The sequence below is a fragment of the Miscanthus floridulus genome, chromosome 12 (assembly GCF_019320115.1).
Source record: "Miscanthus floridulus cultivar M001 chromosome 12, ASM1932011v1, whole genome shotgun sequence".
Taxonomy (NCBI): domain Eukaryota; kingdom Viridiplantae; phylum Streptophyta; class Magnoliopsida; order Poales; family Poaceae; genus Miscanthus; species Miscanthus floridulus.
In genome coordinates this window covers 38,744,594-38,759,303 of record NC_089591.1, presented here as the reverse complement: position 1 = coordinate 38,759,303, position 14,710 = coordinate 38,744,594, and positions in this window count along the sequence as shown.

Below are 14,710 nucleotides of genomic sequence, written 5' to 3'. Positions count from 1 at the left end.
GAGTTCTCATCGAACAGCTTGAGCTCTGCACCAAGAGTAGAGCCACCCTAAGAGAAGTATCGAGAGCTCCTCCCCCTTCCATTGCCTTCCTCCTCTCCGATGAGGGGGAGACCTCACCAGTGACGAAGCTCAAGGATCAGCACCGAGCGATCCCCTGCCAAATCTTTCTCTTACACTCTGTTGTAACCCCACAATTTTGGGTGCTCTTGAATACAAGGATCATCTGCTGCTGGACATAGGGCCCCGATAGCCCAAACTAGGATAAACCATGCATTCTCTATATGTTCTTTATGTTCTTGAGTCCACCCGAGCCACTGGAGACACACACTCAGTGACACCCGACAAACAACAATGCTTGTTGCGGTTTTGACCCTGCGACACCTGTCAAGAAACGACACCCTTAGCTGCATCAAGAGGGTAGTTGGAAACACGGGGGTTAATGACCAGAATGCCCCTATTCCTTTGTAATAGTTCTCCCGGTCAACCCTAGGGTAGTTGTTTTTTCACCATGCCCCAGGTATGTCCTATAAATACCCGGGGCAAAACTATAGGGATGATGAATTAATGGTCATTTACTCCTAAATTTATTGCATTCACCTGCTCCATCTTTGCTCCTGCCTTGGGTCCCTCTTTTCTTTTTCGTGTGGGACACCCTCGGTCTCCTCCACGTGGCCTTAACCGCAATGGGTAGGAGGTGGAGCGAAGCCCCCACATTTGTTTTCATGAACTATAGGAATAAAAGAAGTTTATTTTTGATCATCCACTATTGTCAAAATCTGGTTTTGGCCATCGAACTCAAAAACTAGATATCACTACATGAAAAATAGTTTGTAGCAACGGGGCTTTTTTAGGGGCGGCTAGCATTGGAGTAGCCCCTACAGTGGCGTGCTCGGGCTCCAGCACAGCTGCCGCCCCTACAAATGGCACAGCAGGCGTGGCTGGTAATACGAGTCGCCCTTACAAATGCGCCGATTTATAGGGGCGGCTGGTATATAGAGGCGGCTATTACCAGGCACCCCTGTTGTGTCCATTTGTAGGGGCGGCTGAATCACCAGCCACCCCAACAAATGTCCGTTGTATATATAGCAGCCACTTTCTTCCACCTCGGACCACTCTCCAACCCTAGCAAAAAAGGTTGGGAGGCCTTGGGCTCCTCCCAAAAATTGCTCTACTAAGGGGGGGAGGTTTTGATCTCAAATACTTTGGTGGAGAGGTTCTACAAGGTAAGAAAATGCTATTCCAAGTCTTTATTTGTAGTTTTAATGGTTGGTTAGTGATCGTAATTAGAGTTTTGCTTTTCTCTCTCTTCTATGGTGCTTGAGCTTTGTATGAAGCAAATTAGACTCTAGTTCTGAAGCTATTAGTGTAAATTAGTTAGATAAATAAGATTACACCATTTATTAGTCGATCTTGCTTGATTTTAGTTGAGATTACACCCTAGTTTCATGTATGTTTCATGTACATGTAGATTTAGATCTAGATATAGGGTTTGTTTTTTTTTATTTTATTTTTGTAAATTTATGTTTCATGAAAGTGGAATAGGGTTTGCATGAAAGGTAGTGGGTAAAATATTAATTGTTGCAAACTGTTGTCTTTGAAATTATTTATTTTAATTAATAAATATATTTTTTAATTATTTATTGATAAATAGGCCATTAATTAATTACCCTCTACCATGGTGTGTGTTTGATATGCTTCATGTAATTTTATTTTATATTTATATTTATATATATATATATCTGAAGTATATAGAATTATTGTCAAGTAATTAATTATTAATTTGATTTCTTTACATATATATCTGAATTAGTAGTCCTTTAATGTATTTTCTTTGACTGTTGTGTTTTAAAAGATGGAGTACATGAAGTCTTGGTGTATGGTTCGTTAAGGTTCAAGGCAGGTTTCCGTGAAGAGGTGAACAAATTTATTGAAGCCGCAGAGAAGCATGCAACGACATTGATAGAGAATAAGGATACAATTATTTGTCCCAGCAAAGATTGCAAAAACCTTATGCTATGGACAGATGTGAGTATCATCAGAGAACATTTGATTGTGCGAGGATTTGTTGAGGACTACACAGTGTGGATTCATCATGGTAAAACAACGGTTGTTGATAATGATGACGATGAAGAAGAAGACGACGTCGAAACCCTAGAATACATGTCCCAATACTCAGAAGAGCTTGATGTACAAATGGATCCTGAGTTTGGCAATGAACAAGGTGGTGATGCTGGTGGTTGGGATGGTAACAACGAAGGTGGTGCCAATAATGATGGCGGAACACGTGTTGGTGATGAAGATGATTTTGATGATTTGGAGGAAATGATTCGGGTCCTTGGACCAGAGATTTTACTAAAGAGCCTGAAAGATCTAGAAAATTTGGAAAGGGTGACAAAAGCATCGAAGGAGACTGTGTATGGTGTTGAAAAGGGATGTCCAACACATTGGACATTGCTACGTTTTGTGCTTGAGCTACTCATCCTAAAGGCTAAATACGGCTGATAAGACTGTAGTTTCAATGATCTATTGTATCTCCTGTCATGGGTGCTGCCACAACCAAACTCAGTTCCCACCAACACATACCAAGCGAAGGTCCTAAGTCCATTGACAATGGGGGTTGAAAAAATCCATGCTTGCCCCAACCATTGTATCCTTTTTTGTGGCGAAACGTTCAAGTCACTGGATAAATGTCCCCGGTGTGGGGCCAGCCGATACAAGAACAATGACCTTTACGGTGGGGATGAAGCCTCCACAGGGAAAAAGATGAATAAGAAGGGTACAAAAAAGGTGGTACAAGAATCTCAGTGTAACACCTCTAGTCTTACGAGCTTGCTTAGCACCAAGGTTTAGACCTAAGAGGATTTACCAAAACGATTTTCTCATATTTTAAAATTTAACTTATGTTTAAAAGTATCAATTTTGGTGAATTATATTGAACAACGGGTTAATTTGTTCCTAGATGTTTTGTTTCTACGAGTTAGTATGACGTATGGACTAAACTAAATATCTGAGTTAATTCACTTAGTGCATAAAAGTATTTCAAAATGTTCGATGATGATTCTAGCAAGTAAATGGCGAATGGCTTGTTCGGTTGGATTGAGCATGAAAATAATTTTTATAAACAAAATTTGTTGAAAGTAAAATTTGCTAAATAATAAAACCTTAGAGTTTTAGTTATGCTTGTTAATGCATAAAGTTGTTTAGAAAATGAATTTTTGGAAGCTAAAATAATATAAAATATAAACAGTAAAAAATCATATCGTCAGCAGGATATGAACATCGTGAATATGTTCGAATGCTTGTTCGAGTGTTAATGTGATGTTTGTTAGTTTAAAAATAATAACGAAAGTGTCGCTGGCCACTCATCTAACCTACCTCACCGGTACGACGTGCGCGTTATGAGATAGGACCAAGCATGCTGGCCTTGCTGGCTGCTTGCTCTCCCTCCCTCTGCTGGCTTTGTCATATACATCTCTCTCCCGCTCTCTCGTCTGCTCGGCTTGGTGCCGCTGCTGCACTGGGCAAGCGCGGTAGGCGCCATGTGTGCATGCTCCCTCGTGTCCTTGTTCAGGAGCGCTTTGATGAATGATTTCCTGAGCTGGCTACCTTCGCGTCCCGCTAGGTTTGAGTCATCCCATCTATGCACTAGTTTGAGGGATGGTGGTGCCTCGTTATTTTCTCGCATGTACTCGGCCTCGACTTAACTAGCAGAGCACTCTTGCCTTGGCCACGTCTAGCTCTGGTCGGACCGCTACCGCTTTTCATGCTGCCCGTAGCACCGGGCCCACCTACGCCCCCGCATGCACTTCAAACGTCGATGCCCACGCGCGCTCTACACCCCGACGCGTCTGTTTGCCTGCGCCACTATCCTTCTCTCCCTTACTTGCGTCGTGTCTGAAATTTTTAATGGGAGCGCTAGTCGAGCCCTCCAAGCGGCAGTAGGCACTTTCTTCCTCGCCTACCGCTGCGATCGGCACCTTGGTGTTCGTGCCCCATGCCCCTACACGCCCGCACCACCATAGTGGCCACGCCCACCGTCGCCGCCCCTTCCACGCTCCTTCCCCACACCCCATAGCACCCTCGCCATCTTTCCCGGCCAGGACTAGCACACCGCCTCCCCTGCTCCCCTGCTCCTCCTCGTGTAGCACCGGTGCCCCTCCTCTTCTTCCCCGCGTCGCGTGCCCTCGTACTGCCAGCCAGCCGCAGCTGCTCGCCTCCACGGTCGCTGCTGGCCATGCCGCACCTCCTGCCCATCCGTGCCTGGCCACCATGCTATTGACGACCACCGCAGGGCTCCACCTTTAGCGCCTGCTCCTTCTACCTCCGCTCAGACAGCCCATGCTAATGCGCCTCGCTGTTGTCGACCACGACCAGCTCTTCCCGCCCTGGCCAGAGACCCCACCGGTGACGGCTCTTTTTCCCCTATCGCGGCCTCTACATGCCGCCATGGGCGTGGACGGCCGCTGCAAGCACCTGCGGCCCCACCATCGCTGGTCACCACGCACGCGAGCATGCCTGGGTTTGTGTTGCCCCGCACCGCTCCATCTCCATCGGTGCCACTCCACCGAGGTGGGCACGTTCGGTCGCCATGTAGCTCTACCACCGCACGTCGCCCCACTGTTGTGGGCCCCTCATCCCATGCTGTTGGCACCCTTGGATGCAGGTTGGTCCCACGCACCCTGCGGCTGGTGCTCTGCCACCGTCGTGCCTTCCCCATGCCGAATCGGCCGCCGACGATGGTTTTCCCCATGCGTACTTTGCTCTAGAGATGGTGAGGACATGAATGTGTAAATAGAAGTTTTTCCTGGGGAGCTAGGTGTATAACTGTGACTCATATGAACAGTAGTATACTAAACACATAGAAGTGTAGGCACATGTTTACAAAACCATCATCGTGCCAGTGGGCTCGTCCGCGCTGGGCCGGCTTGCCGCCGTCGCGCCTGCGCCGCGCGTGGGCCGTTGCTGGGCCGCTCGTGCCCTGTCCCTGCATTGGGCCACGCCCGCCGCGCCTGGGCCGCTCACGCCAGCACGCGTGCCCCGTCCCACTTGGGTCATGCGTCTGTGTGGGCCGTCGGCCTCCACTAGACCGCGAGCGCACGTTTCGCGTTGGGCCAAGGTCGTGGACGCCGGCCTTTTCGATTTGTAGAGCAATTTCTAATTTAGCTTATAAGGTAAATTTGTGAATTCAAAATAGAATTGTGTAGGTGTCTAAAAATTATGAAACTAATTTTGTTAAGTTTCTAAAATCATGATCTACCTGATAGTGTATTTTGTTCGCATAAGCCTATATGTTTTTAGGGTTGCTCTAATTATTTTAAAATGTTTAATATTGTTAAAATGTGAACTAATGGGAATTTTTGTGAGAAAAATGGTGATAGTGTTGACTCTAAAAATGTTATAGTAAATTACTAATATTATTAGTTGCTCCTTGTAATTTTTGTAGCTCTAGAATAATTAGTTTGCTAGATAGATAATAATGCCCTATTTCGAATAAAGATTAAATCAATAGAATGGGATAAAGAAAGAATTGTATAACTAAAACACTTGTTGGGAAATGACACCTTTCTCGATGATGTTGATACGTAGATTAGTACATTAGTTGTTTGAACTAGCTCGTTAACTTGAAAGGCGTAAATCGTATTTTACGAGTCACGGTTGCAGTTGATTAATTACGTCTTTGCATTGCATCGCATTGCATATCATAATATGGACGTCGATGGATCACGGAGTCATCGGGAGTTGCTGGAGAAATGCTACTTTTGGAGATCATGTCGCCATGATGGAAAGCTAACTTCTGATTAAATCTTACCCAGGCAAGCCCCGGTGCATAACCCCTACTTTTCTGCACTTTAAATTATATTTGTGCATTAAGTTTTAAGGAGTTGAATGAAACCCACTTGCATATATAAATCTTATTCCTATGAGTCTTACTTGTATGACAGAATCATGTAGATTGCTATGCTACAGGACTTCGATAGAAGTCGAGTGATTGCCTGTCACTCGCGAGAGATAGGAAATATATTATTGTTGTTACTATATTATTATCACTCATGATAAAATGGTGGAAAGAAAAAATGGAGACCAGACAGGGATATGGTTTGGGTATTGGTGGGTGTAAGAGGTTGTGCCCTACGGCCAACAGGGCATAGCTTGGTTACACTTTTTACCTGTCTGTGTCGGTTAAGGACCGGCCGTTGCAATGGACGCTAGGCAAGTCACAGATTTATTATCCCGAGCACATACTTGGGTATGGGCGCAGTGAAGACATGTTACTCTCTTGTCATGAGTTTCGGCTGTTTTTGGACTGACTTTCATGGTGGTTTTTGGGTGGAGGTCCTTGCACCGCTCTGAGTCTAGGACTTAGGGGTGGGGGCTTGGAGTCCAAGTTTGGATGGGGACCTAGACCCTATGACAGGAGGGTAGTGGGTTGGCCCTGCTTGTGCCTGGGGTACAAGCGAGGCATGTGTTTTCGAGGTACCTAGCTAGGCTCATTGATTCGTGAATCGCTGTTGTGTCGGTATGACTTGTCTAACTCTAGCATCGTAGTAAGAACTGGAAGATGAAAGATGGTAAAAGGAAATCTGATTGCTTACCATCTGCTTGAAAGTAGCACAGGAGCTTACATAGAATGGTTGGTTAATGAACTAATGATGACTGCTAATAAAATTGAATATAAGGACGCACGCTTAGTAATGCTTCCTACAGATGCAATAAACCCACAAGCCAGATAGCCTTGCATATCCTTGGAGTCTTTTCTTTTCTCCTGTCGGGTAATTCTTGATGAGTACAATTGAGTACTCAGGGTTTTATTTCCCCCTATTGCAGGTGACAGGTGGATGCTAGAGCTAACCCTTGTGTGTGGATTCCTCCTAGCGGGCTCAGAGAGGATTCCTTTATGCCACGATCATAGTTTTTATTTATAACTCTCTCTAAATGTCTTTCTAAATGGAAGTTTTATAATTTGTTGTCATAGTTTTTATATCAATGCTTCATCATATCATGAATAGATATTTATTTCCATTGTAACTTTGTTCACATGTTTATATTCCGCTGTTAAACTAAATTGTTCATAACTTTGATCATATGTTCATATTCCGCTGTTATAAATAATAAATATTATACTATGATGCTGCATGTAAAGTGATGTAAGAAATGATTTAAGAAAGTTGTAAGCTTTATTCTCTCATTTATGATCCTGATGGAAAAATATGCATTTTTGGGTTCTCCCTTGGGGGTGTGCTTGACAGAACCGTGTAATTTGGTGTCCTCCCTTGAGTACTTAGTGTCTAATAGAAGACAAGTACTCTTGGGAGGCATTAGATTAGGTGGTTCTGCCACAGATAGTATCAGAGCACGCAAATGAGGAAATAAAGCTTCGAAAACCTTTCCTAAAATAATATTTGACAACAAATTCTTTTCGAAAGAATAGGACATTTTATGTGAAGTTATATAAGTAGCCCTATTACTATGGTTATGTATCCAGGATAGATGGCACTCTACTGACTTAGATAGGCTTAATCAAGTTTCCTGCAGGTACACTGACCCGAGCATAGTCCGATAGTATCGACTAGCTACAGGGAGAGAACGATGTGCCAAAAATCTGAGAACGGTTGCCCTATATGTGGCAATAGTGGAAGGACGTATAGGATGTGCATTCATGCATATCCTGTTTGTGCATTGTAATGCCCGTATTGCTTGCAGATACGCCTCTCATAGGTGTCACGCGTGTCATATTATGCACGACTAACTCGTTCTTGTTCTGGAATTATTTCTGCACTGTGGCTTTGTGCTCCGCGTTCACCCGTGGTTCATATCGGTCATGACCCATGTCTCCCCATACCCTTTTCTATGCTCTGGTCAGACACTTGCCCTACAATCATACTAGTTAGTAATGGCCTCGGACCTCGCTCGCCACAAACACACACAAAATTTGGTCGATTCATTCATAGTGATCCCACATAGGAACCTTGGTGGACTACGCTAGGACCACTGACCGCTCTACCATTACAAGCAGGGCCCGACTTAGCCATTGGTACCACCACTCGGTGCACTTTAGCTAGTCTAGCTTTTCCTTTGAGCAAGCTTTTCGCTCAGTCCTTCCTCACAACCATCGCCAAAAATGGCAGCAGCCTAGGTTAGTAGTTACTGCCTAAACGTTGAGGGTTTTCCTAGAATCCAGCATGCCACCCTGCAAAAGCTCAGAGTCAAAGATCGTCCCAAGTATGAGGGCCATGAGTATGAGAAGCATGGCACCGAGCGGTGTGAGGTTACCGTCTACATTGGGAAGAGTGAAGAGTTCCCTGACATCACTGAAGCCTAGAATGTGACCGCAACTGGGTTTTGCTTCATTAACACCTACTAGGTTGTGGCTTGCAAAGCCTTGTGGTATCTTTGTCAGATCTATGAAGAGCCCATTGCCCGTACCCCCATGAGGTTCTTTCCACCTTTGGAAAAGAATCGACGGGCATGGAGGGCTCGCATGGAGGCTTTGCAAGGGCGAGATGCACAAGAAGATAGCCCTACCATGGTGCACTTGACCACGTATCTACTTACTCTGGATAAGAAGTATGACCAGCAAGCCTCGGAGCTGAGGAAGTACCTTTGTCGAGCTGAGGAAGTCAAGATCTTCTCCAGGATGCTCTAGGTGTAGCTTGCCGAACCACATGCTAGTGCGGCAGCTGCAGAGAGTCAAGAGACTACCATGACAGAAGCCTTAAAGGCGGTAGAAGATCGGCATGTCCATCAGTTGGGAGAGGCCTTCCTGGTCACCAGGGCCAAGCGAAGGATGCTGGCTGTGGAACGGTAGGATCCCTTGATCATGGAAGGAATCCCTATCCACCCACCAGAAAGAAGGAGAACCGGCATTGCGGTGCCACCAGCACCTCCACCCTAAGAAGTGTTAGAAGTAGAACCCTTGATTCCTCTCACTCAGCCATTGCCAAGAGAAGAGGCAGACCCATAGCCAGGGTGGTAGAAGAATCCGCCGAGCCAGGAATGAAGATGCGTGGTCCAGAGTAGATTAGTTGCCTTGGGAAGGCGTACCCGTAGTAGTAGTGCTTTTCGTCGCTGTTCTCCAGTACTATACTCTTGCTGTTGTTTTTCGTCCATTGTTGTTGAGATCGTCCGCCCGTAGGGAAGGTGAAGCATCTATCGAAAATGGGAGAGAGAGTGTCTATATGTTGCACCAGCCTAATGACGTTTGGAATATGCATTTTGTTATTTTGTTGTGTTATTACATTCATCTACCTTAAGTTTCGTTAGAAGTGCTTAGGGTATTCAAGGATGACATTAAGAGGGTTACAAGAGAGGTTACCATTTAGATGCCAGCAAACCAGCCGTGATTAGAGGACATAGGACACTGTATCGACTAATTATGGATATCCCAACAGAACACTTGAATCTCCTTAAATCAAATCTATCGTTGGATTTGAATTCCTTGTCCCTTGTTGTGAAGGGAACCCTTGTTGTTTAAATCTTCCCTTGCAATACCCCTCTTACTCTATGGTCTATGACCCCACCGCCTTCATGGCGTGTAAGTTGGTAATAGTTGCCTGGTTAATAGCTTATGGTGCCGCCATGAAACCAAGGGCCCCTATGGAATAGCTGCCACATGGTGACGCTACTCGGCATGCACTAGTATCGAGGTTGTTGACCAAGTACCTTTGCCAAGTTACACCGCCGTACCGCTTTTGCTACAAAATATTCTCCTTGGAAATGTTTAGGTGTTCAAACAGGAAATCCACAACGGGTTGATGAAATAGTGTTCTCTCAAAGTAAGCAAGAGAATGTGGTTTTGGAGGAAGAACGTATGACATGGTCATAGTCTACATGAAAGACGGATGTGGCCAAGGAGGGGAAGAAAAGAAGAGTAGCAAGGAAAGTAGCCGTGGGTAGTCTAGAGTAATTGTAAAAGCATGAGTGGACGTCATGTCTCAAGCCCTGTGTTTAGTTTGACCACACTACGCATGCCAGGTTATTTCGCTGCGTGCCCTGTGAATGCCATCTATGTCGGGCCCCTTAGCACCCCGTTCTCGCGTGGCCACGACATCGTGCCGCACTCACCATCCTTGTGCGCTTTTCCTTTTCCTGGCATCCGGTCGGCTGTCGACCCCACGCTCTCGTCCCCGTACCAGACCCCCCTTCCCCCTCCCTTCTTTCTTCTATTGGGCACACGGCTGCCCGCACGCCTCCCTCATCGAGCGACCCCCTCTCCACTCCTCTCCTTATCCTCCTCTTTGCCGCTCGCTCGCATAGGAAGTGCACCAGGGCTGACTTTATCCCCACTGTATGAACCGTCTCTGTATCTCATCCATGCCATCTCAACTTCCGGTGTGTTGTGCCCCACCTCCGTTCACCACTATAAGATGCTTTTGGTCCTTGCTTTTCTTCTTCATCCCCATTCCCCTCACATTCGGAGCAGAGCTACGAGGTCCAGTCGTCATTCGTGGGACTAGGCTCGTCAGTCTGAGGTGATGATGTAATCCGAGAAGAAAGGATCTGGTTTTCGAAGAAGTTCAAGTTCCCTTTGGTTAGTTGGTCTTAGGGTTCACGATGTTTGACTTCTCAGTCTCCTGTTTCTAGATCTGTTGGTCATATGCCATGTTTTGGATAATCATTATCTTGTTGTTTCTCCATTGCCCTCGTCTATTTCGACTTCTGGATTAAGCTTTGGTTGTACTAGGCTACTCTTAACCATGCATCCCTAAATCCCCGTGTGGTTTAGTATTCGAAGTCACGTAATCTTTCGTGTAATCTCTGTCTACGAAATGTAATCGTATTTCAGGATGAGATTCTTTTTAGGGGGTTTGGTTGTAACACCTTTGGTGTTACGAGCTTGCTTAGCACCGAGGTTTTGACCTAAGAGGATTTACCGAAATGATTTTCTCGGATTTTAAAATTTAACTTATGTTTAAAAGTGTCAATTTTGGCGAATTATATTGAACAATGGGTTAATTAGTTCCTAGATGTTTTGTTTCTACGAGTTAGTATGACGTATGGACTAAACTAAATATCTGAGTTAATTCATTTAGTGCGTAAAAATATTTAAAAATGTTCGATGATAATTCTAGCAAGTAAATGGCGAATGGCTTGTTCAGTTGGATTGAGCATGAAAATAATTTTTATAAACAAAATTTGTTGAAAGTAAAATTTGCTAAATAATAAAACCTTAGAGTTTTAGTTATGCTTGTTAATGCATAAAGTTGTTTAGAAAATGAATTTTTGGAAGCTAAAATAATATGGTCAAGTGCGAGAGCGCCTAGGCCCACGTTGCCTCGCACTGCTCCATCTCCGTGGGTGCCGCACCGCCGAGGTGGGCATGTCCGGTCACCATGCAGCTCCGCTATAACACCCTCAGTGTTACATTGTATAGTTTTTGCTAAAACACTGCATGAGCATCATACTTATGTGCAAAGGTGTGTAACATAAAGTATAAATTAATGTACGGTACTTGAAACATTTATCCGAAACAAGGAAACAAATCTTTCGTTTCATGTCGCTTTATATCGTTTAGTATTCTAAGCGAATTTTTATCGAATAAAAATGACGTGGAACGTTTATGCGAACTTTAATAAAGTTGTAGTACGTACTTCATAGGCGACGATGAAATATGTGCGGTCGAGGATGAGAATAGCTAGCTAGTACATCCAGTAGGTCGGAATTGGAATTCAACGCAAAACCGTTCAAAGTTACATCATTTCGCGTAAGTTTCAAAATGGGTCGACGAAGCCACTTTTGGTAATTTTTGTAGAGAGATCGGCTTAAGAAGTTGCGTGGTGTCGCAGCTTAGGTCGATAGCTCTACGTACCCACTGGAGTATGGAAGAAGTAGTTTGGCGTTTGGACCTTCGGGTAGGGTTTTGCGACCGCTTTAAACCGGGCACGATACCTATTTCGAACAAAACCCACGCTGACCACAGTCACCACCGCTGCTCGGCTTGGCGCCGCTGCTGGCTCGGCCAGCGCGTGCTGAAGCGTCGGTCGTGTCCTCACTGTCGTCCTATGCTAGCACGTCGCGTGCTTGGTCCTGGCGCTGCTGCCTTGGCTGCTTGCTGCCACGCGCTGGCGCGAGGTTCACAACACCATGGCTGAAGCGTTTGTCCGGACGTCGCCCGTGCCCTGCCCAGCATTGGTCAGAGGTGCACCGGGTCTCACGATGCTACTCGGGTGGACGCATCTTCCCGGCACTCACCACGCACGCAAGCGCACTGCATCCGGGCTTTGGCGGCTCTGCCTTGCCGTCGCATTGCACAGTACCCCCACTGCGGCTACACGCGCATGGGATAGCCGCCTGCTCCACCATCATTTCGGCGTCACGTTGCGCTAGTGCTTCCTTTGCCTAGCGCCGTTCGCTGTGACGCATCACCGAGCTTCGTCGGCTTGCGGGTTCAGCCAGGCGGACAGCCGCCTGGAGCATGCCTCGCTGTTCCCCGTCGTTATGTGCACGTGTACATTGCATTGACGGCCATGGCTGTGCCGAGGCATGCCGCGCCAGAACCCCTTGTCTCCGCTGTCGCCATAACCAGCGGGACCCCTTCCTTCGATTCACCGTGATAGCAGCACTATAATCCAATTCATCGCATCCTCGGCTCCGCTGGGTAGCTGGCCATGCAACCGTCCCCACCTCGCTGCGTGTACCGCCGCACAGAGCCTCAATTTGAAATCACCGCTCCGCCAGGTCCATAAGACCGGATGAGCATGCACCATCGGCAAGCCACCTATCCAGAGCACCCCATGGCGATTCCTTGCACCACCGGCCTCATCTCCCCCTCCTAAGTACCCTGCGCACCTCTGTCGTAACGCTACCATAGCCCATCATTCCCTGACACGGCCGTGCCATCGCCGTGCGCCGCCACACCACCTCGCGCGTACGTGGCTAGCTCGGCTCGGGCCATCTCCGAACAAATCATCGTCTCGAAGGGTTCCGCAGTGAGTCATAAGAGTTCACTAGCTACCTATTTTGCCGTGGCCTTGCTGACGTTCACCGGAACAGCACCGCCATAACTGCAGGACCTCCGCCACCATGGTCAGACCGCGCTACTGCAGCTTGGCTCACGCTTTCTTCACCCAGCACTTCGTGTTCGCTCCTAGGTAAGGGTCAGCTCGGTTGTTGTGGAGGGGAAGGTCTGTTGTGGCCGGCATAGGTCGCCGGTGCCAGCACCGTCGTGCCAGTGCGCGTGGGTGCCCGTAGGGGTGTCGCTGATGTGAGGATAGCATATTCCGAGGGCGTAGCTATAAAACCGTAGACTAGAGGAATAGTGCCTTAGAGCTCGCAGGGAATACAAAGTAGTCCGGGGGCGTTTCTGCATTTTTGCCGTCGCGTGCGGATCCTTCTCTCCGCGGGCCGTCGTCCGGCTGGGCCGTGCCCACGTGTGGGCCGCGCTGCGCTGACGCGCGCGTTGCGCCGTTGTGGGCCGAGCCGCGCGTGTTGGGCCATGGGTTAGAAATTGTTTTCTTCAATTTCCAGTAAAGTAGAAATGCTTATTCAATTTAGTTTTCAAGCTGAACTTTGATAATTTGTAGTAAATTATGTAGTGGTCCAAAAATAGTGAGACTAATTTTGTTAGGTTCGCAAAAATACCATCTACTTGTTAGTACAGTTAGACTGCAGTTAGTTGTGGCAAGTATTGGGTCATAAATTCAAAACTAGAGAGCTAATATTATGTAGATTAATATTTGTAGGAATATTTGTGGACAATTGGTGATAGCTATAGACATAAAAAATTTATAGTAGGTTCCCTAGGTCATTATGTACTTGCTGTAAATTTTGTAGCCATAGGATGAGTTGCTAAATAAAGTAGCTATTACCCTTGTTTTATCGTATATAGCGTAAATTAGCATTAGGAGTAAGAATACCTATAGTTGCTATAATAATAATGAATGTCATACTTCAAACTTGTTATCAGTAATAATAGATAGCTTAGTACCGTGGTCGATAGTACTAGCTTAGTAGTTAAACAGATGTACTTTTATTTTAAGAGTTGCTGTTGTCATGTTCTTAAGCATTGCATCATTATTTCATGTAGATCGCGAGCTGGTAGAATTCGTGCCCGTTGATGAACAGGACTACGACGAGGTGATTGAGGAGTACGAGGAGGAGATCCTCGTGTAGGAGGGAGCCCCAGAGCCTGTTGGTGCTGACCTTACAGACCCGTCGCCTACCCAAGGCAAGCCCTGGTGCATAACCTCTACTTTAATGATCACTGAATATATATATGTGATGTGCATTTAAGTTACAGGCATTATATGGAAACTACCTGCATAAATATATCTAACCATGAGTCCTACTAGTACAGATCGAGTAGCTGCTATGCTCAGGATATCGGTAGCGTGAGTAACCTGCCGTTACTCGCAAGTAGGTGATAAATATGACCACTCATGATAAAATGGTAAAGACAAATGGTGACCGGGCAGGGATATGGTTTGGGTATTGGTGGGTGTAAGGGGTTGTGTCCTACGGCCAACAGGGCATAGCTCGGTTACACTTTTTCCCTGTCTATGTCGATTAAGGATCGTTCATTGCATATGACTCTAGACAAGTCACAGATTTATTGTCCCGAGCGCATACTTGGGTATTGGCGTAGGGAAGACTTGCTGCTCTCTTGTCGTGGATTTGGCTCTTTCCGGACCGACTGATTGGAGGCGAAGATGGTGGAGGTCCTTGCACCAAACTGAGTCCGAGACTCAGGAGTGGGGGCTTGGAGTCCAAGTTT